The sequence below is a fragment of the Mesoplodon mirus genome (assembly GCF_964341445.2).
Source record: "Mesoplodon mirus genome assembly, chromosome: 18".
NCBI classification, from domain to species: Eukaryota; Metazoa; Chordata; class Mammalia; order Artiodactyla; family Ziphiidae; genus Mesoplodon; species Mesoplodon mirus.
The window spans coordinates 7648100-7672631 of record NC_138994.1 but is presented as its reverse complement, the minus strand read 5'-3'; the positions used below and the strand labels follow the sequence as shown (position 1 = coordinate 7672631).

Sequence of the window (24532 nt, the reverse complement as noted above, 5' to 3'; positions counted from 1 at the left end):
GCTAACGCTGTGATTGTGGCCAGTTGTGTGGTTGGCGGCTGCTTTTGGAGCTTTGAGTTGGAAAGATTTACGTGATTGTGTGGTTTAGAATTGTTTGTTCTTTTTTTATTTATTTCTTTTTTTTTGCGACTGTTTCCAAGATTGGGATTACTGTTTCCTGGGGAAATGGGCGAGTTTGGTTTTTTACCATTTGAAGGAATTTTTGTTCGTTGAGAACCAGCAATGGTACAGATTTCATTGTGCTCGAGCTTTATTTTGTTAGCATCGAGGTTACTTTGTGGGATCGAATAAATCAAGTTAGAGTAAGTTCTGGATAAGCGTTATCTTCTAGGCCTGATTAGTCTAAAATTATTATACGTTCGTGTTCTGTATACGTTCCAGTGAAAGTGCTGTAAAAATCAAACTATAAATGAAAGGGATTTTAATTCCCTGATAAACGGAGTACATTAATATCTGTAGAAAAAAGGCTTCATAATGTAATTTAGGGATCAAATCCTTTACCCCTGGAAGAGGGCTTAGGTATTTTTCAGAATAAGAATGCAGAAAAATAAACTTAACTGCAGAGCTCCTGATTAAAAGTATGTGAATTGTGATTACATTTGATGGGTTTTTTTTGTTTTATTTTTTGGATTTTAGCAGAGTTTTGTATATTGCAGTTGCCTTGGATTTCTTAAGTGCTATGTAATGGCAGAATTAAAGAAACATGAACTGTTCTGGGTAAAAGGTAAAAAGCTCTGGTAAACAAATCTGTGTCTTAGTTTTCACCAGATCTTTGTGAGCAGGGTGTTACAGGCAAAGGACATTTTGAAGAGAATACATGGTAGTTATGTGAAAATTCTCCTTTTATTATTTGTCCTGATTTGTAATGGTTTGATACTATTTACTAATAATCTTAAACTGTTGTGCACTTTTCCGGAGCATTTCAAACATCCTTTCCAAAAGTCAACGCTTTTTAGCTTCCTTTTAGGTTGTGTGACTTTTGAATTGGTTTTCTACTTCTGCTAGTAGCCACAACGCTCTTAAAAAGGAGCAAAGGACTCAGTAACTTTCTCTTCAGTTCATGAAGGTTGAATTGAGTTTCAGTCTTTAATTGAAAGGATTTAATAATTCCTCCCAGCTTTCTCCAGGTTACATCAACTAAATACGGATCAAGATAAGGAGTTCACCTGCGGGGGAGTGGGAGGGAAGATAGATGTGTTTGGTTTTTTTAATTGTGGGAAAATATGTGTAACATAAAATTTACCATCTTAACCATTAAAAAAAAAGAAAGGATGTAAGAAGTTAACATATCTTCAACATAATAATCTTACTTATAAATGCCGCTGTCTCTTAATCATTTTTACTCTTATTTCGTATTTGTATAAATTAGCCAAAGATTCAGGGTGGGTCTCTGATTAGCTACACCCTCCCTCACCTCTAGCTTCAGGCTTACCTATCAATTCATTAATTGGGATCCTAGAATACAAAACATATAATTAAAACTCAGAGCATGACTTTCTTAATAAATACATAGTTTGTTCCATGACTTATTCAGTGCAAAGTGATGAGTTCCAAAAAAGCTGGGTTTTTTTTCAGTTCACATTTCAAAATAAATGAGGTTTTCCTTTATTTGTTTTGTTTTTAATATTAATCTTGATAGTTAAGTGCACCTGGAGGTATAATTACTTATTTCTGAACTTGTGCTTTTCTTGTGGCCATAGAACATGTGTGGCTCCTATCCAAAATATCTAGGGAAAATTTAGGCAGAGAAAGGATGGGTTTTTTGTGGGGTTTTTTTTGCTTTTGTAGACCATTTCTTTGAGAATACATATAAGATAGATTTTGGCTATTATCATTAACCTGAAGCTTACACATAGAAAACAGTTATGAACTGTTAATATCAGCAAAGCGTCAACAGTTGTTTTTCAAGCACACTACCGCAACTGATGAATTTAGTTTGTGTGGAAGTAAGGACCTATTTGGTTTTAAGTCTGAGCATTGCTGTTTTCTACAGCTCTCAAGAATGAATGATCAGGGACTTACTTGGTGGTCCAGTGGTTAAGACTCCGTGCTCCCAATGCAGTGGGCCCGGGTTCCATCCCTGATTGGGGAACTAGATCCCGAATGCCGCAACTTAAAAAGAGCCCACGTGTCGCAACTAAGACCCGGAGCAGCCAAATAAATAAATAAAATATTCAAACTTATTTAAAAGAAAAAAAAGAACGAATGATCAGTCAGTACTGGTTGGCATAGGGTGGTATATTCTTGAGTTTTGCAAGCATTGCAGTGGCTGACAGCACTTGGATTTATCATTCAGACCAGTGGAATGCGTTGCCCCATGGGGTTTTTTTTCCATAAGACAAGGATGAGAGATCTTTATTTCTGTGGAATGAGTAGAACTCTCAGTTAAAGCCTGTTCTATGAGGCTATATACGCGGTAGCGCTAGCACGGTTTGGACAAAAGTGTTCTGTGGTCATTCATTCAGTGAACTGTTTTTTCCGTCAGGTACTTACGTTAAACGCTGAACTGGGCGGAAGATTCAGTTCAAAGGTGAATGTTATGGGGGACACGGGTTCGTGCCCCGGTCCGCGAAGATCCCACATGCCGCAGAGCAGCTGGGTCCGTGAGCCATGGCCGCTGAGCCTGCGCTCCGCAACGGGAGAGGCCACAACAGTGAGAGGCCCGCGTACCGCAAAAAAAAAAAAAAAAAAGATGAATGTTATGTAGGCTTTGTTCTCAAAATGCTTACAGTTTAACACGGCAGTCCCAACCTTCTTGGCACCAGGGACTGGTTTCGTGGAAGACAGTCTTCCACGGACGGACGGGGGTGAGGGTGGGGATGGTTTCGGGATGATTGAAGCGCGTTACATTTATTGTGCACTTTATTTCTATTATTATTACATCGTAATATGTAATGAAATATACAACTCACCATAATGCTGACAGGAGGCAGAGCTCAGGCGGTAATGTGAGCGATGGGGAGCGGCTGTAAATACAGATGAAGCTTCCCTCCCTTGCCTGCTGCGCATCTCCTGCTCTGCAGCCCAGTTACTAACAGGCCAGGGACAGGTATCAGTCCGTGGCCCAAGTGTTGGGGACCCCCCCTCCTTTGTTTTTTTGCTCTGTTGGGTCTTAGTTGCTGCACGAGGGCTTTCTCTAGTTGTGGCGAGTGGGGGCTACCCTTCATTGCGGTGCACGGGCTTCTCATTATGGCTTCTCTTGTTGCGGAGCACGGGCTCTAGGCGTGCGGGCTCCAGTAGTTGTGGCACACGGGCTCAGTAGTTGTGGCTCGCGGGCTCTAGAGCGCAGGCTCAGTAGTTGTGGCATACAGGCTTAGTTGCTCCACAGCATGTGGGATCTTCCTGGACCAGGGCTTGAATCCCTGTCTCCTGAATTGGCAGGCAGATTCTTAACCACTGCACCGCCAGGGAAGTCCAGATTTCAATTTGGGACCCCTGGTTTAACATGCTAAAAAGGTTTAGCAATCTGGAAATTATCTAAAATCTTTGAAAGAAAAGAAATGTATAGGATTTCGGGGTTTTCATTTTTCCTCTACAGAAATGGAATAAACTCCCCATCCCTATTTTCGACTAATCTCTTAATTGTATTTAAGTCTCAAATAGTTAGAAAAGTTTTCATCTACATCTTGGAAGGATTTATCAGTTTTGATGGAATTTATTGTTACTTAACTGAGTTACAGCATTCCTTTTGGGAACGTTCAGAGTAAAGTGGATCTAGACTCTTGTCTATTTATAGGGAATTCCCTTTGACTCATTCTTGGACCTCGGATTCCTAAGTGCCTATCTAGAGTAGGTGTTTATTTGGGTTCGAATCTTCCCTCCTCGATCTCTGGCTATTCCTTCAGGTCCCCTCCACCCCCAACCAGATCTTTAATTGATGGTCTTTCTCAGGTCTTGGTCCTTAGTCTTCCTCCCTTCTCACTCTCATCTTATCCATTCTGTGGTTTCAGTTCCCATGTATATTTTGAATACAACCATTTTAAAATCTGTAGTTCAGACCCCTTTTCTGATCGAAGCTGCCTGCTCAATCAACAACTCCACTTAGATACTCAGAGGTATTTTTAATTGAGTTGCCCAGACTGAGCTCTTGATCTTGGCTCCAAACCTAGACCTTCTTCACTGTACTCAGTTTCATTAAGTGGCTCCATCAACAACTTACTGAGGCCAGATTCTTGCAGTTTCTCTCCACTCTAGTCTCCCCATCCTAGTCTAGGCCACCTTTTCCCAAGACGATTTTTTTTCTTTTAACAAATTTACTTGTTTATTTATTTTTGGCTGCATTGGGTCTTTGTTGCTGTGCGCGGGCTTTCTCTAGATGTGGCAAGCAGGGGCTACTCTTCGTTGCAGTGCATGGGTTTCTCACTGTGGTGGCTTCCCTTGTTGTGGAGCACGAGCTCTAGGCGCGCGGGCTTCAGTAGTTGTGGCTCACAGGCTCTAGAGCTCAGGCTCAATAGTTGTGGCACACGGGCAGAGTTGCTCTGTGGCATGTGGGATCTTCCTGGACCAGGGCTGGAACCCATGTCCCCTGCATGGGCAGGCGGATTCTTAACCACTGCGCCACCAGGGAAGTCCCGACAATTATTATAGTCAATTTAATTTAATTAATTAATTTAAATATTTATTTATTTGGCTGCATCGGGTCTTAGTTGTGGCATGCGGGATCTTTCATTGCAGCACGCGGGCTTCTCTCTAGCATGAGGGCTCTCTAGTTGTGTTGTGCAGGCTCCAGAGTGCGCGGGCTTAGTTGCCCCACGGCACGCGGGATCTTAGTTCCCCGACCAGGGATCGAACCGCGTCCCCTGCACTGCAAGGCGGACTCTCAACCACTGGACCACCAGGGAAGTCCCTATTATAGGTCAGTTTTAAATGGTCCTTCCTCGTTCACTTTTGTTTCAAAAAAAAATAATAAGAAATACAATATTATCAGTACGGTTGAAGTCTTCTCTGTTTCCCTACCTGATTGCACCCCCGCACCCCAAACAACCACTGTTGTAGGCGTCCTTCCCAGAGGTAATCACCAACTTGAATTTATTATTCCCTTGCATTTCTTTGTACATTTACTATGTATTATATACGCCTAAGCAATATACCCTCTTGTACTCTTCTCACAGCAGCTAAAATTATCTTTAAAAAAAATTTAATCGAGTCACTTACCTGAAAACTTCTGTTGTTTTCCCTTCACTCTTTATTTAACATGATGTGACCTGGCCTTGCCTGCTTCTCGAGCATCGTTTCTTTTTACTTGCTTTCTTGCTATATATGGTCTAGCCATACTGATCTTTTTTTTCCCCCTATTCCCTGAAGGTTCAAAGCTCACCCAACAGTCTTTGTACATGCTGTAGCTAATCCCTCTGCCTGGAAGGCAGCTCTTCATTCTTCAGAATTTGCTTAAATATCACTTCTGAAGAAAACCCTTCTCTGATTCTCCTATATTAGATTAGGGACCCCTATAATACACTCTTATAGCACCCTGCACTTCCCTTCTGTAGGACAGATCACAGTTTTAATTAATTTAATTATTTGTATAATACCTGTGTCACCATTAGACTATACTCCGCCCCCCCACCCCCACCCCATGCCGTGGCTTGAGGGATTTTATTTTAGTTCCCTGACCAGGGATTGAACTCCGGGCCTGGCAGTGAAAGTGCCGAGTCCTAACCACTGGACCACCAGGGAATTCCCAGACTATACTTTATATTCCATAAGGATGGCCAGTATCCCTAGCACCTAGCTCATAGTTCATTTAGGTATTCAGCAATTATTTGGATGTTTACTAATTTCTTTTTTATTTGTAGTTATTGATGGTAATGAAGTAACTTCTGACAAAGCTTTTGTTCTAACTAGAAGCCTTATTATTGTATTTTGTTTTTTGTATTTTTGATCTTACATGCCAGTGCTAGGTCTCCAGTAAATACTTACTGATATGAACTTACTGGTAGCCATGGCCTGATCAGTCTTCAGCAGTTTTTTATTTTTATTTTTTTAACTTTATATTTTATACTGGAGTATAGCTGATTAACAATTAACAATGTTGTAATAGTTTCAAGTGCACAGCAAAGGGGCTCAGCCATACATATACATGTATCCATTCTCCCCCAAACTCCTCTCCCATCCAGGCTGCCAAATAACATTGAGCAGAGTTCCCTGTGCTACACAGTAGGACCTGTTGGTTATCCATTTTAAATATAGCAGTGTGTACATGTAGATCCCAAACTCCCTAACTATCCCTTTCCCCCATCCTTCCCCTCTGGTAACCATAAGTTCGTTCTCTTAGTCTGTGAGTCTGTTTCTGTTTTGTAAATAAGTTCATTTGTATCATTTCTTTTTAGATTCTACATATAAGGGATATGATATTTCTCTTTCTCTGTCTGACTTCACTCATATGACAATCTCTAGGTCCATCCATGTTGCCGCACTGCAAGGCTTATGGGATCTTAGTTCCCTGACGGGATTGAACCCGGGCCCTCGGCAGTGAGAGTGCAGAGTCCTAACTGCTGGACCACCAGGGAATTCGCTTCAGCAGTTTTAATAGACCAAAAATACAATGATCACTTATGGTGTGGTATACACAGTGGAGACTCTTGTCTCCCAGGAAGATATTCACAGCTAGGCTTAGGCAGGCTATCAGATGGAATAAAGAAATTGCTATCAGATGGAATAAAGAAATTGAAGATTAGTTTTTTTTTTTTGACATACTGTACCTAGTTCTGATTTTAATTTCTCCCCATTTGGTGGGCCAAGAGTCAGTATAATTAATGTCCCAAGAAACCTGGCTATATTATGCAGTTATACATTAAGGCTGACATTGACAGTTTGAGTATTTCACTTCACTGACAAAAAAAATTTTTTTGAAATAGGTATACATAATACAAAATCAAAAGGTATGAAAGGATGTACAGTGAAAAATAAGTCTTCTGGGGCTTCCCTGGTAGCGCAGGGGGTGGGAATCCGCCTGCCAATGAAGGGGACACAGGTTCGAGCCCTGGTCCGGGAAGATCCCACGTGCCGCAAGCAGCTAGGTCCGTGAGCCACAGCTACTGAGCCCGCATGCCACAGCTACTGAAGCCCATGCTCCTAGAGCCCATGCTCTGCAGCAAGAGAAGCCACCGCAATGAGAAGCCCACACACCGCAACGAAGAGTAGCCCCCGCTCACCACAACTAGAGAAAGCCCATGGGCAGCAATGAAGACCCAATGCAGCCAAAAACAAACAAACAAACAAATAATACGTTTTTTTTAAAAAAGTAAGTCTTCCTTTATTCTCTTCTTAGTCACTCAGTTTTCTTTTCTCTGCTGAAGCAATTACTGTTTGCTATTTTTGTGAATTCTTCTAGAGATATCCATATATTCAGTATCCCCCACCCCCCAACGTACATAAATGGTAGCATACTCTACACACTGTTCTGTATCCTCCATTTTTCATTAATATATCTTTGTTTCATATCATTGCAGATAGAGCTCTTTTTTTTTTGTGCTGTAATTTGTTTACCCAGTCCCTTACTGATAGACTTTAAATTGTTCACAGCCCATTATCAGCAGTACTGCAGTGAATATTCTTGTACATAATTTTGTACATTTGAACATTTCATTAGATAAATGTTGAGCACTGGAAAATTTTTTCCAATTGGATAAATGAAAAAGTAGTATATTGGTATAGTTTTAATTTGTAAATCTTTAATTACAAGTGATATTGAATATCTTTTCATACTATATTATTAAAAGCCATTTATATTTTTCTGAGAACTCTCTCTCTTGCACGTTTTTGTTTGTTTGTTTGTTTGTTTTGCGGTATGCGGGCCTCTCACTGTTGTGGCCTCTCCCGTTGCGGAGCACAGGCTCCGGACGCGCAGGCTCAGCAGCCATGGCTCACGGGCCCAGCCGCTCCGCGGCATGTGGGATCTTCCTGGACCGGGGCACGAACCCGTGTCCCCTGCATTGGCAGGCGGACTCTCAACCACTGCGCCACCAGGGAAGCCCCCATTGCACGTTTTTTTTAAATTGAAGTGTAGTTGAGGACCTTGTTGTTTATCTGTTTTGTATATAATAGTTTGTATCTGCTAATCTGAAGCTCTTAGTTTATCCCTCCCCCCTTCCCCTTTGGTAACCATAAGTTTGTTTTCTGTGTCTGCATTGCACATTTCTATTGAGTGTTTTTTGTTTTTGTTTTTTTAAATGATCTGTTGGAGTGCTTTATGTGTTAAGAGAACTTATCCTTTTATTCTAAGAATTGCAAATAATTTTAAGCATTTAGTGTATCTTTTGAGTTTATAGTTTTTTTTTGCTTTCTAGAAATTATATTTTGTATAATTGAATTTGTCATTTCTTTCATTTGACCTCTAGGTTTTGTGTCATTTTGGAAAAGTTTTCACTACTCAGATAATTAAGAAAAAATGTTCAGGTTTTCATCTAACTTTTATTGTATTGTTTTTAATTTAAAATCTTTGATCCATCTGGAATTTAAAGATCCAACTTTAATTTTTTTCTAGATAGCTACCCATGGTAGTTCAATATCATTTATTGAATATTCCATCTTTTTTCCATTAGTTTGAAATGCCACCTTTATCATACATTGAATTTTCGGATATATTTGGATCTTCTGGACTTTCTGTTCTGTTCCAATTTGTTAATCGTTTTGCCAGTTCCACATTTTAAAATTATTACAACTTTATAATATATATCGAGAGAAGCTTGTATGCCCTCATTTCTCTTTCTGAAAATTCCCAGCCATTCTTACTATTTAATTTTACACATTAAATTTAGAATTAGTTTGTCTGGTTCCAAAGAAATACTATTGGCATTTTTAGAAATCAAGATTGCATTAAATTTAGATTAATTTAGGAAGAATTAATATTTTTATGATGGCTACTATATCCAAGAACATAGAATGCTTTAACTCTTTAACGTATTTTACGCATTTAAGTCTTTTGTGTTCCTTGGTAGTATTTTCCTGGGTATTATGTTTCTTGTGGGGCTTATTCCTAAGTTTTTTTTCATCTATTTGTTGCTGTTTAAAATGGAATCATTTTTTTAGTTATATTAATTGTATATCACTGTCAGTTTTTTCAGTGACCTTCTGTTTGGTCTTAAAATAAAATTAAATACTAAATCTACATGGTATAGGAAAACGATCAGTAGGTCTTGAGTCGTATTCTAGGCTTTACTAATTAGTTGTGTGATCTTAAGCAAGTCATCATGATCTTTAGTATTCTCTTCAGTAAAATAAGGATATTAATCTCATACTATGGTGTCAGACAGTGGGCCACTGCAGAATAGTTGAAAGGTGACCTCAGAATCCATGCAAGTATTATCTGTGAAGTGTATAAGTAATGTCTTACAGATACGTATAACCTTTTCAAATGTATATGTGAGTGATGTTATGCTACGTAAACTACAGATTTATTTTTAAACTTTACCAGTGTATGTGTTTTCTCCAAAGATAGATAATAAATGTATAACCACTATTATGTACTGGAGAATCTTTTGCAGTTACACAAAGGTCCTCAGACTCTAGACATTGGAGACTACTACCAGTGTGGCCAATCTCTTAACATTTCTTTCACCATTGATACAGTGTGTGAACCTATGAAACCGTTAAGTGTGTTTGTGGAAGATTTGGGTGATAAAGGTGCTTGCTTTGTTTGTTTGTTTCTTAAGATAATGATTTTTAAGCTTATAATGTCAGAACTGTTCATTATTCTATTTTTAAAAGACCTGATTGACTAGCCTATCTGGATTTGTACAGAACATGATTTAGTGAGAGAAGCCATATAGTACTTTCTGAAAGGGAATTTGTTTGCTTGTCTAACTCAAATAGCTTGCTTTGATCTCATGTTCCAGTTCAGTACTAGATGTTCATGTTATTCAGAGTGAAAGCTTTACATTTATTAAAGGTTGAGCAGTTCAAGCAGATGTGCACTTCTCAGATTCACTTGGAAAGGAAAGCTTTCTTTTTTGAGCTTGGAAAAATTACTGGGAGTTGGGGGAGTATCTCAGTTCTTACTGAATTGTGTATCTGAAGCCATTGTCTCCTATCATACTTGAACTCTAAAAAGGAAAGAGGATGGGAAAATGTGTTTATGATCTGTCATATATCCTGGGAGGAATATTATGTATGCATAGCTTGAATAGATTTATTTTGGTTACCAGTTAATTATGGTTACTAGTTCAATGAGAAATTTAAAGCAACCTTAGCATTTTGAACCCCAGCTAGAATGCTCTTAGTAGTTAAAAGCTTTATTTTCTACTGCTTTTTATTTATCTTGCCTCAGAAAACTGTTTTTTGCCTTTTGGTTTTATAATTACATACATGTCAGTGTAGTTCCTTGATAGGAAAATGCAGATGGGAGCAGTGCTCAGAATAGTTCCCTTTGGCAAAGCCTTAAAGTAACAGGTTATTTTGGTTTTAAAAACTCCATTTAAGGCGGTATATTAGCATTTAGTATCTTGACTCAGGAGATACATCTTTTGGGTTTGTAGTGAATTTCATGGGCACAGTCTTATCCCAACAGCAGAATCCTTATATGAAGTGGGGTGATTAGGACAGGAAGTATGAGTTTTGTAACATTTTTGCACCTCAAGTAAACATTTAATAGAACTCATAAGGGACACTGGAAAGTTTTTGGTGGCTGTTTTTTTTTTGCGGTATGCGGGCCTCTCACTGTTGTGCCCTCTCCCATTGAGGAGCACAGGCTCCGGACGCGCAGGCTCAGTGGCCATGGCTCACGGGCCCAGCCGGAGCGGCATGTGGGATCTTCCCGGAGCGGGGCACGAACCCGTGTCCCCTGAGAATCGGCAGGCGGATTCTCAACCACTGCGCCACCAGGGAAGCCCTTGGTGGCTGTTTTAATAATCATTTTCTCAAATAGAGGTAACTCTTTCCAAATATTCAATATCAGACACTCAATAACCAGCAGGTAGCAATGGCAACAACTATGCATTTCAAGGGAGTATTGAGTATGTTAATTTTCTGTGTTGTTTCTGGAGCATTTTAGCGTGAGTCTCTAAAGAAATGGGAAGAGCAGCATTATTATACTAACTGCTATATAAGATATGTCAGAGGACTACTATCTTTTGATATATCCTTACAAATTAAGGATTACCCTGTACTCTCACCATCCTATATTTTACTCTAGGGTGAAATTTTATATAAGTTCTGTCGCGGACCCCCTTATGGAGGGGCCGTGTAGTAATTGTACCAAAGATTTTTTATGAGATAGTTAACTTTTCTGTGATATATTCATTACTTAATTAGGTCTTCATGAATGTGAAATATGTATGTATGCAAATATTATGAAATTTGTACCCCGACCTACTTTTTAAATTTCTCTTGGGGCTTTTGTTGCATAGGAAGGCGTTGCCAACTTCATTATTACATGTTTATTGTAGAAGATACTGAAAAGCAAATAGAAGAGAAAACATTCATAGGCGATTGTTAATGTTGGTGTATTTCCATTCAGGCATGTTATGTTATTGGGAGTTATTTTTGTTTGTTTTTTATCTCTTTACTACATATGAGCATTTTCTCACGTAGTGAAACATTTTTTTTAAAACAGATCACAAATTGGCAGGCTTTACTCAGCCAATAAAATATCTGGCTCAATATTATTTAAAATTTTTTTTCTATTAGTTGCCAACATGAAAAAAAAAAAGGAGACAGGTAGAAGTGTAAATGGATACAACCCCCTTAGGAAAAGTACTGATCTACTAAAGCTGACTTATGCATACCCTACAACTAGCAATTCTGGGTCTAGGTATTCAACAGAAATGTACATATATTCACCAGAAGGCACATTTGGTGTGTCCACAGTAGCATTATTCATAATAGCTCCAAACTGGAAACTGCTCAAATGCCCATCAGCAGTAGAATGGATAAATTGTGATATATACACACTGGCAATATAATAAAGCAAAGATAATGAACAGACTAGAGCTAAATGCAATAAGATTGGTGACTCAGCAGATGTTGAACAAACATCAGACACAAGAGTGTATTCTTTTATTTAAAAGAATTTTTAAAGTGGATTCTTTATGAATCTGATACAAGAGAGTCCGTTCTGTGATTCCATTTCTGTGAAGTTCAAGGGCAGTTTACACTAGTGGGTCTCAGTGTGGTATAATATTGTTCCCCAGGGGGTATTTGGCAGTGTCTGGAGACATCTTTGGTTGTCACAACTGGAAGAGGCCAGGGATGCTGCAAAACATTCTACAATGCGTAGGACAGTCTCTCACAACAAAGAATTATCCAAGATGTCAATAGTGACCGTTTCCCTTGGGTAGGAAGGGGCATAACTGTGGCTCTGGGTGGCTGGAAATGCTTTGCTCTTGATTTCAGTGCTAGTTTCATGGATATGTGAAACTTCATTGAGCTGCACACTTATATTTGTGCACCTTTCTGTAGGTATTTTATACTTCAATCAAAAAGTTACCCCCAGGGACTTCCCTGGTGGTGCAGTGGTTAAGAATCCGCCTGCCCATGCAGGAGACATGGGTTCGAGCCCTGGTCCGGGAAGATCCCACGTGCCGCAGAGCAGCTAAGCCCATGCGCCACAACTACTGAAGCCCGTGCGCCTAGAGCCCACGAGCCACAACTACTGAAGCCCGCACGCCTAGAGCCCATGCTCCGCAACAAGAGAAGCCACTGCAATGAGAAGCCCATGCACTGCAACAAGAGAAAGTCCGTGTGCAGCAACGAAGACCCAACACAGAATTACCCCCAGATCAGGCTTCACATAAAAATCCAGGTTGAAGACTTATATTGAAAGATGACAGTCTGGTGACAACAACAGCTGTAGCTAATAATCCGTAGCCCCTCTTTAGTTGGTGCCTGTTGTCCAGGCCCCATTTTTCTGTTTCAGTTCCTTGTGTCACTTACTGGTGCCTAGACATTTAGAAAATGTCTTAAATGGCTTTTTTGATGTATGATTCACACACTGTACAGTTCAGCTGTTTAAAATGTACGATTCAATGTTTTTAGTACATCCACCAGGTTGTGTAGCCATCACCTCAGTTTAATTTTAGAATTTTTTCATTCCCCCCAAAAGAAACCCCATACCTATTATCAGTCATTCCCTTTTCTTCCCCATTCTTCTCAGTCCTAGGCAACCACTGATCTACTTTTTGTCTCTATATAGTTGTAGACATTTGGATTTTGTGATCTCTGTTCTAAAACAAGATTTACAGTGGTTGTACAGTATTTCCTCATAGAGATTATATCATAAATTATGTAAAATTTTTCTTTTATTGGACATTCATTTAAGATATTTATTTTATAAATAAATATATTTATATTTTATTGGGCATTCACTTAAGATAAATTATTAGATGTGGTATTACTGATCAAAGGACGTAAAACATTTTAAAGTTTCTGATAAATATTACCATAATGCCTTCCGGAAAGATTGTATCCGACCATCCTCACCATCAGTGTATGGTAATGTTTTTTGCAAATTTTGTGTTGTGACCCTAGTCATATTGGTAATGTTATATGTTTAATTTTTAAATTTTTTCTTAGACATGTCATTTTCCTAGACTGATGTCGTCCTTTTGATTTGACTTATACGCTGTTTGGGACAAGTGTACCAATACTGTCCTTTTTTACATGAAGACAGTACCACTTGCGATGCACTGTGAATGAACACATTATCCCAGGTTCCCCGTACTTCTCCAGCTGGTTCCTGAAGGTTCTTACATTCAAATAGAATGGCTTTTTGCCAGCATAGATTGACACTTCAACCCACAATGGTGTATTTTGTTTCCTTGTTAGTTAATGGAGCCAAGATTTCAAACTACTTTTTCTCCTTTATTTTATAATTTGATTTACAACAAATTTTGTTTCTCAAATATTGTCCATAGCCAAGAGCTCTTTTGAAAAACAAGTTTTCATGTTTATGATACATAGATTACTGTTTGTAATACATAGATTAAGGCTGCCATAGTGCTTTTGCTTAGAAATTGTCACTAGCTAGTTATTAAACATCTATTATCACTCATGCAGAATTAACTTCCACTTAAAACGTTCCAGTTAAACAAAACTTCATTGTAAACCCTTAATTGATTCTTTGTCTCTACACATAAAGCAGTCTCATTCGGGAATGTGAGTCACTAACACGATTCTTAATCGCTCAGCTCCTAATCTGGGATGCCCAGATAGTTAATACTGTAGAAGCATGGTGAGTCAATATTGAAAGTTTTAATTTTTTTTTTTTTTTTTTTTTTGCTGTACGCGGGCCTCTCACTGTTGTGGCCTCTCCCGTTGCGGAGCACAGGCTCCGGACGCGCAGGCTCAGCGGCCATGGCTCACGGGCCCAGCCGCTCCGTGGCATGTGGGATCTTCCCGGACCGGGGCACGAACCCGTGTCCGCTGTATCGGCAGGCGGACTCTCAACCACTGCGCCACCAGGGAAGCCCTGAAATTTTTAATTTTAGTCCAACCACAGATTTTCTGGGAAGACTGTTGGGAAGTGCCTTTTTGAAAATTTGACATCTTATTATTGTTTAATTTCACTGCTCTTACTTTGCTTCTTTCCTGTCCCTAGAGTTCTGAATTACACATAATTTGTTGGTTGTTTTATGACTAGTACTCTGCCTGAGTTGATTTTCGTCAACTGTTAGTAGAGGGGACCTTTATAATAATCTAATCTGATATTCTTCACTTATCTCACAAATGAAAAAGTGGAAAGAAATATTTATTCCTGAAGTGCCTGTTAGAGTCTCTTGGCTCCTAGTTAAGTGCTTGCTCTCAGTTTCACAAAATTCAAAGTTAAAATCACTTTTCTAGAATATTAGTTCATCCTGGATTTTTTGTTTAGAAAAGAAATTAAGGTTTTTAAATATGGTCTACCTATTATAGATTTGGGAGTTTAAAAATTTTTTTTAAATTAGAAGCAGATTAAAACTTGGCTCTGGCCCATTTGGACTCGGTTGTTGAATTTGTAAAACATTTAGAATAGCACTACTTATTTAAAAATTTTAAATTTCCTGGTTATTTTAGTTTAGTGAGCATTAAAAAATTGACAAGGGGGCTTCCCTGGTGGCACAGTGGTTGAGAATCTGCCTGCCAATGCAGGGAACACAGGTTCGAGCCCTGGTCTAGGAAGATCCCACATGCCGCGGAGCAACTGGGCCCGTGAGCCACAACTACTGAGCCTGCGCGTCTGGAGCCTGTGCTCCACAGCAAGAGAGGCCACGACAGTGAGAGGCCCATGCACCGCAGTGAAGAGTGGCCCCCGCACCGTGATGAAGAGCGGCCCCTGCTTGCCACAACTAGAGAAAGCCCTCGCACAGAAACGAAGACCCAACACAGCCAAAAATAAATAAATAAATTTATTTTTAAAAAAATTGACAAGGGACAAGTTACACGCTTTTTTAGTTGTTGATCTGAAACCCTTGGGAGCTTTTTTTTAAACATGAGTCTATGAGAAACTTTTCCAAAGATACATATGAAAGATATTTTTGGATTAACGGTTTTTTTGTGGCCAACATTATAGGAAAGAGATTGTAATGGAAAAAATGAATCAGATAAACTGGAAAAGCATTTTCCTGTAGAGTCACTATGCTATAAAATATGTTTAAACTTTAACAGATGATTCCAGTTATTTCCTTGTCTTCTGTTGCATAGCATACAAAACATTAAATACTTCTTGAATACAACTGTAGGTTTTTTTTTAAGTGTTTGTAATTTCCTATAAACTACTGTATTGCAAGCTTCTTGATGGTAGGTGAATACTAATTGCGTGAATGAAGTTAGTCTAAAACTTTTTTTACTTTTTCATTGTGGTAAAATATACATAACATAAAATTTACCATTTTAACCATTTTTTAAGTGTATAGGTCTGTGGCATTAAGTACATTTACATTGTTGTGCAAACATCACCATCTATCTCCAGAACTTTATCTTCCCAACTGAAACTCTTTACCCATGAAACGCTAACTCCCCATTCCTCCCAGCCCCTGGCAATCACCATTCTTCTTTCTCTCTCTATGAATTTTATTCTAGGGCCCTCATATAAGTGGAAACATAATATTTGTCCTTTTGTGACTGACTTCTTTCACTTAGCATACTGTCTCCAAAGTTCATCAGCATTGTAGAATGTGTCAGAATTTCGTTCCTTTTAAGGCTGAGTAACATTGTGGATATATACCATATTTTGTTTATTTATCTGTCAGTGGACACTTGGGTTGCTTCCACCTTTTGGCTATTGTAAATAATGTGCTCTGAACATGGGTGTACAAATATCTGTTTGTGTCCCTGCTTTCATTTCTTTCAGGTATACATCCTGAAGTAGAATTGCTGGATCATACAATAATTCTATAGTTAATTTTTTTTTTTCTTTTTTTTTTTTTTTGCGGTACACGGGCGTCTCACTGTTGTGGCCTCTCCCGTTGCGGAGCACAGGCTCCAGACGCGCAGGCTCAGCGACCATGGCTCACGGGCCCAGCCGCTCCGCGGCATGTGGGATCTTCCCAGACCGGGGCACGAATCCGTGTCCCCTGCATCGGCAGGCGGACTCTCAACCACTGTGCCACCAGGGAAGCCCTATAGTTAATATTTTGAGAAAATCATAAGCATACCATTTTTTTACAGCAGCGGCATCATTTTACATTCCCACCAGCAATGCACAACAATGATTCCAGTTTCTCCATAACTTTTTTAGCACTTGTTTCTTTTCTTTTTTGTTTCTTTTCTTTTAATAGTAGTCATCCTTTTGAATATGAAATGGTATCCCACTGTGCATTATTTGTCTCATTTGCATTTCCCTAATGATTAATGATCATCTAAAACTTCTTATAGTTTAAACACAGATTGACCCAAGCCTTGTTTCTTGAAAAATGCATTAAAATCATTGGTGAGGGAGTGAGGCAACCAGTATTCTCATACTCTCAGTAGTGGAAATATAAATAGGTACCGGCTTTTTGCAGGGGTGGTTTGGTAATACATATTAAAAGCCTTAGAATTTTTGGAGAGATAGTGCATAAAGAAGCTGATCTTTTCTTAATAACACACACACAATTTTTTCACAGTTTGTACAACTATTGACCCAGTAATTCTTTTAGAAAAATTTATCCTAAATCTATAACTGGGGATGTGTACAAAGTTATAAGTATTGTAATAAATCATTGTAAACAACTTAAATGTCTAATTGTGGAAGATATGTGAAATTCTGACTCAGTAGGCCTGAGAGTGGGAATTGGGTAAGTAGGACCTAGGAATCAGCATTTTGGACATGTACTCTGGATAATTCTGATGAAGGTGGTCTGTGGACCACATTTGAGGCACATTTACTCATCATTACTTACATGCTTTAATTTCAGGTTCCGTGGTGTGCTAAGGCCCTCCGCAAACTGGTCTTTGACTTCCCCGTTCAGCCTTCTCTACAGCCACTTCCCAAACATCCTCCATCATGTTCCAGTCTAAGAGCCTTCTTGTGCAACTTTTCACTCACACCATTTTCTCCATCTGCCTTGCCTCTACTTCCCACCCCAGCTCTGCCTGGTGAAACCATACCCATTCTTCAGAGACCCACTTGTCTTCTGCAGTAAGCTTATACTTTTTTTTTTTTTCTGGCTTCATTGAGGTATAATTGACAGCTTATACTTCTTAGTTTGTAGGAATTGTCTCTTTTCCTTCTCTGAGTATTTTCATGTTTTGTACTTCTATACCATTCCTTGTATTCTGCCCTGAAATGATTGTACTAGTGAACATATTTTATATTTTCTACCTCCTATAAATTCATTTAGATCTTCTGTTAAATATAACACACATTTATTGAGTTATTTTTGTATCCTGAGGGCTCAGAGAATTTTTAAAAACATGGACTTTCCCCTCAAGGAACTCATATTCCAGCAGAAGAAACTGATACTACTAACCTACTACTACTAGATTAAGATACTACTACTAGATTAATCTAGATACTACTAGATTAAGTCCTGATATTTGTGGAATGAAAAATTATTATGGACTTTCTGAGGAGATTAAGTGAGGAGGTCAAGAAAACTTGAAGTGACCTTTGAGCTAGAACCTAAAGGATAAAAATGTTTCCAAGTAGGAAACTGTGGAAAGACCATATAAAGCAGAGGAAAATCAATGAGCAGAGATTCAAATTTATTAAATCAGTCAGTTAATAGTTGTTCTAAGTGCTAGGGATACAAGAACAAAGTCCTTGTTTAAATTCTATTGGGGTGACAGATAATGAACAAATTAACAAATGAAAAGTGTTTTAGGTAGTGTCGAGTGCTCTGAAGGAAAAAGGCAGGGTGGTAAGGGTGTAGAGAGTGATGGAAGAATATTCTGGTAGGAAAGTGGTCAGGGAGGTCCTCACCACAGGAGGTGACATCTGAAGAGAAGCATAAATTGAAGTGAGGGAGTAAACTGTGAGGATGTCCAAGGGAAGTGGGTTTAATGGAGGAAAACAACAAATGCATGTGTGAAAATGTATAGTGTAAGCTGATGAAAAATGTACAGGTGGTATTTAAATTTGGGGTTAAACAAATTAAGCTGAACTTTTTTTTTTTTTTTTAATTTGGCCGTGCAGCGCAGCTTGCAGGATCTTAGCTCCCCGACCGGGGACTGAACCTGCACCCTTGGCAGTGAAAGCGCCGAGTCCTAACCACTGGACCTCCAAGGAATTCATTACCAAGATGATCTTTTTATAAAACATTTAATTTCTGAAAAATATGTAAGTTTTTTTTAACTTTAAAAAGTTTGCAAAAGGATTTCTTTAAAATCTCAAGCAGACTTTATTCTGTAGGGCATGGAATGCTTTTAGTGGTGTTTTCTTTAAAAAGGCAACTTATTCATTTGGTTAAAAAAAATTAAGACAATGTAAAAAGATATTAATATAATCAGGGACTTCCCTGGTGGTCCATTGGTTAAGTCTTGTGCTCCCAGTGCAGGGGGCCCAGGTTCGGTGCCTGCTCAGGGAACTAGATCCCGAGTGCCACAACTAAGACATGGCACAGCCAGATAAATTAATTAAGTAGATGTATAATCAAAGTCTTGATCCTACCCCATCCTCCTTAGTCTCCTCCCCCACTTTTATTAGTTTTTTAAAAAATATGTATCCTTGTGTTTCTTTATAGAAATATGAGCAAAAACACAGATTGGTATTTTTTCTCCTTATGTAAAAGGCATATACATATATACACTTCCTTGCTGTTTTCACTAATTAAATGTTTTGAATATCTTTTTAAATTAATTTTTGGCTGCGTTGGGTCTTCGTTGCTGTGCGCGGGCTTTCTCTAGTTGTGGCGAGGGGGGGCTACTCTTTGTTGCGGTGCGCGGGCTTCTCATTGCAGTGGCTTCTCTGGTTGCGGAGCACGGGCTCTAGGTGTGCGGGTTTCAGTAGTTGTGGCGCGCAGGCTCAGCAGTTGTGGCGCACAGGCTTAGTTGCTTTGCGGCATGTGGGATCTTCCCGGACCAGGGCTCAAACCCGTGTCCTCTGCATTGGCAGGCAGATTCTTAACCACTGTGCCACCAGGGAAGCCCTTGAATATCTTTCTATACAAGGAGAGCATTCCTCATTATTTTTTACAGCCACGTGGTATTCTGTTGTGTAAATAGACCATAGTGCATTTAACCATTTCCTTGACAGTGGACATTTGAGTTATATAAAAACAGTGTTATAGTTTGATCATTCCCAAAAGTGAGATTACTGGGTCAGAGGATATAGATGCATTTGTAATTTTGTTAGATATTATCAAATTGCCACCAGAGGTTGTACCACTCCCATCAGTGATATGTGAGAATGTCTGTTTTTCCATAGCCTCTCCAACTTTTGGATTTTTGCCAACGTCATAGGAGAAGAATTGTATCTTAGAGTAGTTTATTATTTTTTTAGAGTAGTTTATTATTGAGATATAATTTACATGTGCTAAAATTTGTCCTTTTAAAGTGTACAGTTCAGTGGTTTTAGTATACTCACAAGGTTGTGTAACCACCACCACTGTCTAATTCCAAACATTTTCATTATCCCCAAAAGATACCCAGTATCCATTAACAGTCACAGTCCATTTCCCATAGCCCCTGACAACCATTAATCTGTCTCTACTGATTTGCCTATTCTGGACATTTCATATAAATGGAATCATACAATAGGTGGCTTTTGTGTCTGACTTCTTTCACTTAGCATTATGTTTTCAAGGTTCATCCACGTTGTGCATTTTTTTAAAGGGGAATTTGTGTTTTTCTTTCTGTAGAATGTATGTTTTGTACTCTTTATATATTAGAAATTAGCTCTTTGCTTATAAGAGAGTTACTGAAACCTTTTTCCCCAGTTCATTGCTTTTCTTTTTCTTTTTAAAAAATTTTTATTTTTTGCTGTGTTGGGTCTTCATTGCTGTGCATGGGCTGTCTCTAGTTGCAGCGAGTGGGGGCTACTCTTCCTTGCGGAGCACAGTCTATAGGCACACAGGCTTCAGTAGTTGTGGCTTGCGGGCTCAGTAGTTCTGGCTCGCGGGCTTAGTTTCTCTGTGGCATGTGGGATCTTCCTGGACCAGGGATTGAACCTGTGTCCCCTGCATTGGCAGGCAGATTCTTAACCACTGTGCCACCAGGGAAGTTCCCACTGTTTTTCAGTATTGCTTAGGTCGTTTTTTCTTTTAACCATGGAGACACTTTTTATTTTTTGTACTCAGATTCATCTTTTCTTCTCATGTCCAGAGTTATAACAGATATCAACTGTGTTTTATTCTAATACTTTAAAAAGTCCATCTTTGCCCCACTGGTTCGAGGAGCCACCTCCATTAGTGGTTTTTTAGCAAAGGAGTAACACAGATCCATTTTAGAGAGAGAATTCTAGTAGAGATGCAGGAAACAGGCTGAAGAGGGAGAAAGTAGTGGGTATTTGTTTATAACCTTTCAGGGTTTTGGTGGGGGTTTTTTTTACATTTTTGTTTTTCTTCTAGGATTTTTTAATGCATAAATTTTATTCATTTTCCAAAATTGGGATAATTCTATTCCGTATCCTATATTTTTCAGTTAATACATCAGGAGCATTTTTCTAAATGTTTGAATTAATTTATTGAACAGATATTTATTGAGAACCTACTACCATTTGCCAGGCTGTGGGGTTTTAGATATTGGGGATAAAAGAACAAAATCGTGCCTTCAGGGAGCTTATATTCTATAAACAATAAAATTGGAAAATAAAAATTATATGAGGGTTAAGTGCTATAAAGAAAATTAAAGGGGCTAGAGAATGACAGATGTTGTTTTAGGAAAGTGGCCTGAGGAAAGTCGTTTAGGAGATGACTTTTTTTTTTTTTTTTTCCTGTACACGGGCCTCTCCCTGTTGTGGCCTCTCCCGTTGCGGAGCACAGGCTCCGGACGCGCAGGCTCAGCGGCCATGGCTCACGGGCCTAGCCGCTCCGCGGCATGTGGGATCTTCCCGGACCGGGGCACGAACCCGTGTCCCCTGCATCGGCAGGCGGACTCTCAACCACTGCACCACCAGGGAAGCCCTGTGGATATATTTTGAAGATAGAACTGACAGGATTTGCTGATATAGTTTGCCTACGGAGTGAGAAAAAGGAGTGAGGTTGCCTTGAAGGTTTTGGCCTAAAAAACTGCATGAATGGCGAAACTACTTACTGAGTTTGGGAAAACTGCAGACAGAGTAAGAGTAGCTCTTTGGAGGATGGGAGGACTGGTTTGGGTTATGTTAAATTTCAGATGCCTATTAGACATCCAAGAGAAGATGTAGAGAAGCAGTTGAATTTCAAGTCTGAAGTTTCAGGGAGATGTTGGAGCAAAGTGGGACGTCATTTCCAGCTTGGATCCTGGTGGAAGAACCAGCAAAGAGCACTGAAAAGGATGGGCTGATAAGATTGGACAAAAATCAGGATATGTATTTAGTTAGAAGTTTGGAAAAGGAAAAGTAAGACAGAAGTAGAAACTGAAAAATAATAGCCATGAGAGTTTGATATCAGGCTGGCCAGTCCCTCATTGCCTGCCACCCCCAGCTCATCCATAGGCAACCACTGACGTGCTTTATGTCATTATAGATTAGTTGGCATTTTCTAGAATTTTATATAAATGTAATCATACAGTGTGTGCCTTTTTTTTTTTTTTTTGCCTGACTTCTTTCATTTGGTCTAATTATTTTGAGATTCATCCATGCTGTGCATATCAATAGTTTATTGCTGAGTAGTATACCACTGTATGAGTGTACCACAATTTGTTTACTTACTCATCAACCTGCTGATGGGCATTTGTGTTGTTTCCAGGTTTTGGCTATTACAGATAAAATTGTTGTGAACATTTATGTGCAAGTCATTTTATAGACATACGGTTTTACTTCTTGCCTAGGAGCAGAATGGCTGGATCATGTAGTTGGTATATGTTTAACTTCTAAGAAACTGCCAGACTATTTTCCAAAGTGATTATACTATTTTACATTCCTACTTGTATGAGAGTACCAGTTTCTTCGCATCCTCACCAACACTAGGTATGGTCATTCTTTTTTCTTTTCTTTTTTAAAATTAATTAATTAATTTTTGGCTGCATTGGGTCCTCGTTGCTGCGCGTGGGCTTCCTCTAGTTGTGGCGAGCAGGGGCTACTCTTCGTTGTGGTGCGGTGGCTTCTCTTGTTGCAGGGCACGGGCTCTAGGCGCGCGGGCTTCAGTAGTTGTGGCTCGTGGGCTCTAGAGCGCAGGCTCAGTAGTTGTGGCACACGGGCTTAGTTGCTCTGTGGCATGTGGGGTCTTTCCCAACCAGGGCTCGAACCCATATCCCCTGCATTGGCAGGCAGATTCTTAACCACTGCGCCACCAGGGAAGTCCCTCTGTGTGCTTTTTTAGTGGTTCTTTTAGGTATTACACTGTACATACATAACGTATTTGCCATCATTGGTGTCACATTTTATAGATTTCAGTGAAGTACAGACACCTCCCTTTATATCCCTTTACCCTCCCTGCTGCATTTATACCAGGGTTCACTGCTTCATGAGGCTGCTTATTCCATTTTTGGACAGGCTGATGCAGTGGGAATCTAGGAGGAAAAATATATATATAGAGAGAAGAGATTGCAGTGAAAAATGTAAGGCAAGTCCGATAGGAATGCATTTATTCATTTGTTTGTCAAATGTTTATTTAGCACTTAAAATGGCCAATCAGGGACTTCTCTGGTGGCACAGTGGTTAAGAATCCCCCTGCCAATGCAGGGGACTCGGGTTCAAGCCCTGGTCCGAGAAGATCCCACCTGCTGTGTGGAGCAACTGAGCCCGTGAGCCACAACTACTGAGCCCACGTGCCACAACTACTGAAGCCCGTGCTCCGCAACAAGAGAAGCCACCGCAGTGAGAAGCCCGTGCACCACAATGAAGAGTAGCCCTGGCTCACGGCAACTAGAGAAAGCCCGCGTGCAGCAATGAAGACCCAACGCAGCCAAAAATAAATAAATAAGGTAATTAGTTTTTTTAAAAATGGCCAGTCATCGGGCTAGATGCTAGGGAAGCAGAGATAACAGATGTGTCTAACATCTAGGGGCTCCCAGTACAGTTGAGGTGATAACACAGAGAGTTGCAGCAACGCTGGCGGTAATGGTAATAATGGTGCTTTTTGCCTCGAGGCCAGGCACAGCTCTGAGCACTGCACGTGTGTACCATCTCCGTATCTACCCTTTAACAAGCACTTTCACCCTGAACTAAATTTACCACCCTCTCCTGTCACTGTTCTCAGTGCCCAAAGAAGTTATCCTCCTTAGTGAAAAAAAAAACATTTTGGGGGCCTCCCTGGTGGCGCAGTGGTTGAGAGTCCGCCTGCCGATGCAGGGGGATATGGGTTCGTGCCCCGGTCTGGGAAGATCCCACATGCCGCGGAGCGGCTGGGCCCGTGAGCCATGGCCGCTGAGCCTGTGCGTCCGGAGCCTGTGCTCCGCAACGGGAGAGGCCACAACAGTGAGAGGCCCGCGTACAGCAAAACAAACAAACAAACAAACAAACAAAAAAACATTTTTGTTGAAGATACCATTTTTCTAGTTTATTCTTCCCTTCTAACTGCCAAGAAACAACCTTGGCGTTCTTTTTGGGTTTTATGTTTTGTTGTTGTTTGTTTTGGGGGGTTTTGTTTTGTTTTAACTTTCAATTCATTCTATGTGTAAGATCTTAAACCCTGAAATTTCCCCCTTTGATTTTTTTTTTTTCCAATTTCTTTTGGCAGCAGAACTATCCCCTCACCTTTGATCTTTGTGAGTTTATTGTTTAGTTTAATTCTGATTCCAAAGATTGGGGTGAGGTGCCCTCCTCTGTATTCACATGGGGCCTGTACATAGTTCCACCTCATCTGGAGTGTAATTCTTTACTAGTAGTTAAAAGCTAAGACTGGAGCAAGACTGGCCGACTTTAGATTCTAGCTTCACCTCTTAATAACTGGATGATCTCGGGCAAATTTTATAAACGTTCTGGACCTCCTTTCTTCATCTTTAAAATAGATCTAATCATATAATCCACCTCCAGAGATAATCCAAATAATGAGCTTTTTATATTTAATCTTCAAAGATCCTGAGTTTTAGACATGCAGTAAACTTTGACTTGATCCTG

General features: G+C 39.7%; 1 protein-coding gene across 6 annotated transcripts in view; it reads left to right on the top strand.

Moving 5' to 3' along the window:
- GJC1 (gap junction protein gamma 1) overlaps positions 1-24532 on the top strand; it is a 36353-nt gene that overhangs the window by 1374 nt on the left and 10447 nt on the right. Inside the window, exon 2 of one of the 6 annotated variants that reach the window (XM_082605113.1) lies at positions 17310-17533. The exons of 4 other annotated variants lie outside the window; for them this stretch is intronic. The gene's annotated coding sequence lies outside the window, so the exon portion shown is untranslated. Of the gene's footprint in view, positions 1-17309; positions 17534-22159; positions 22442-24532 lie in introns of those variants that run through there. One more of the 6 variants, XM_082605115.1, reaches the window with a different exon arrangement.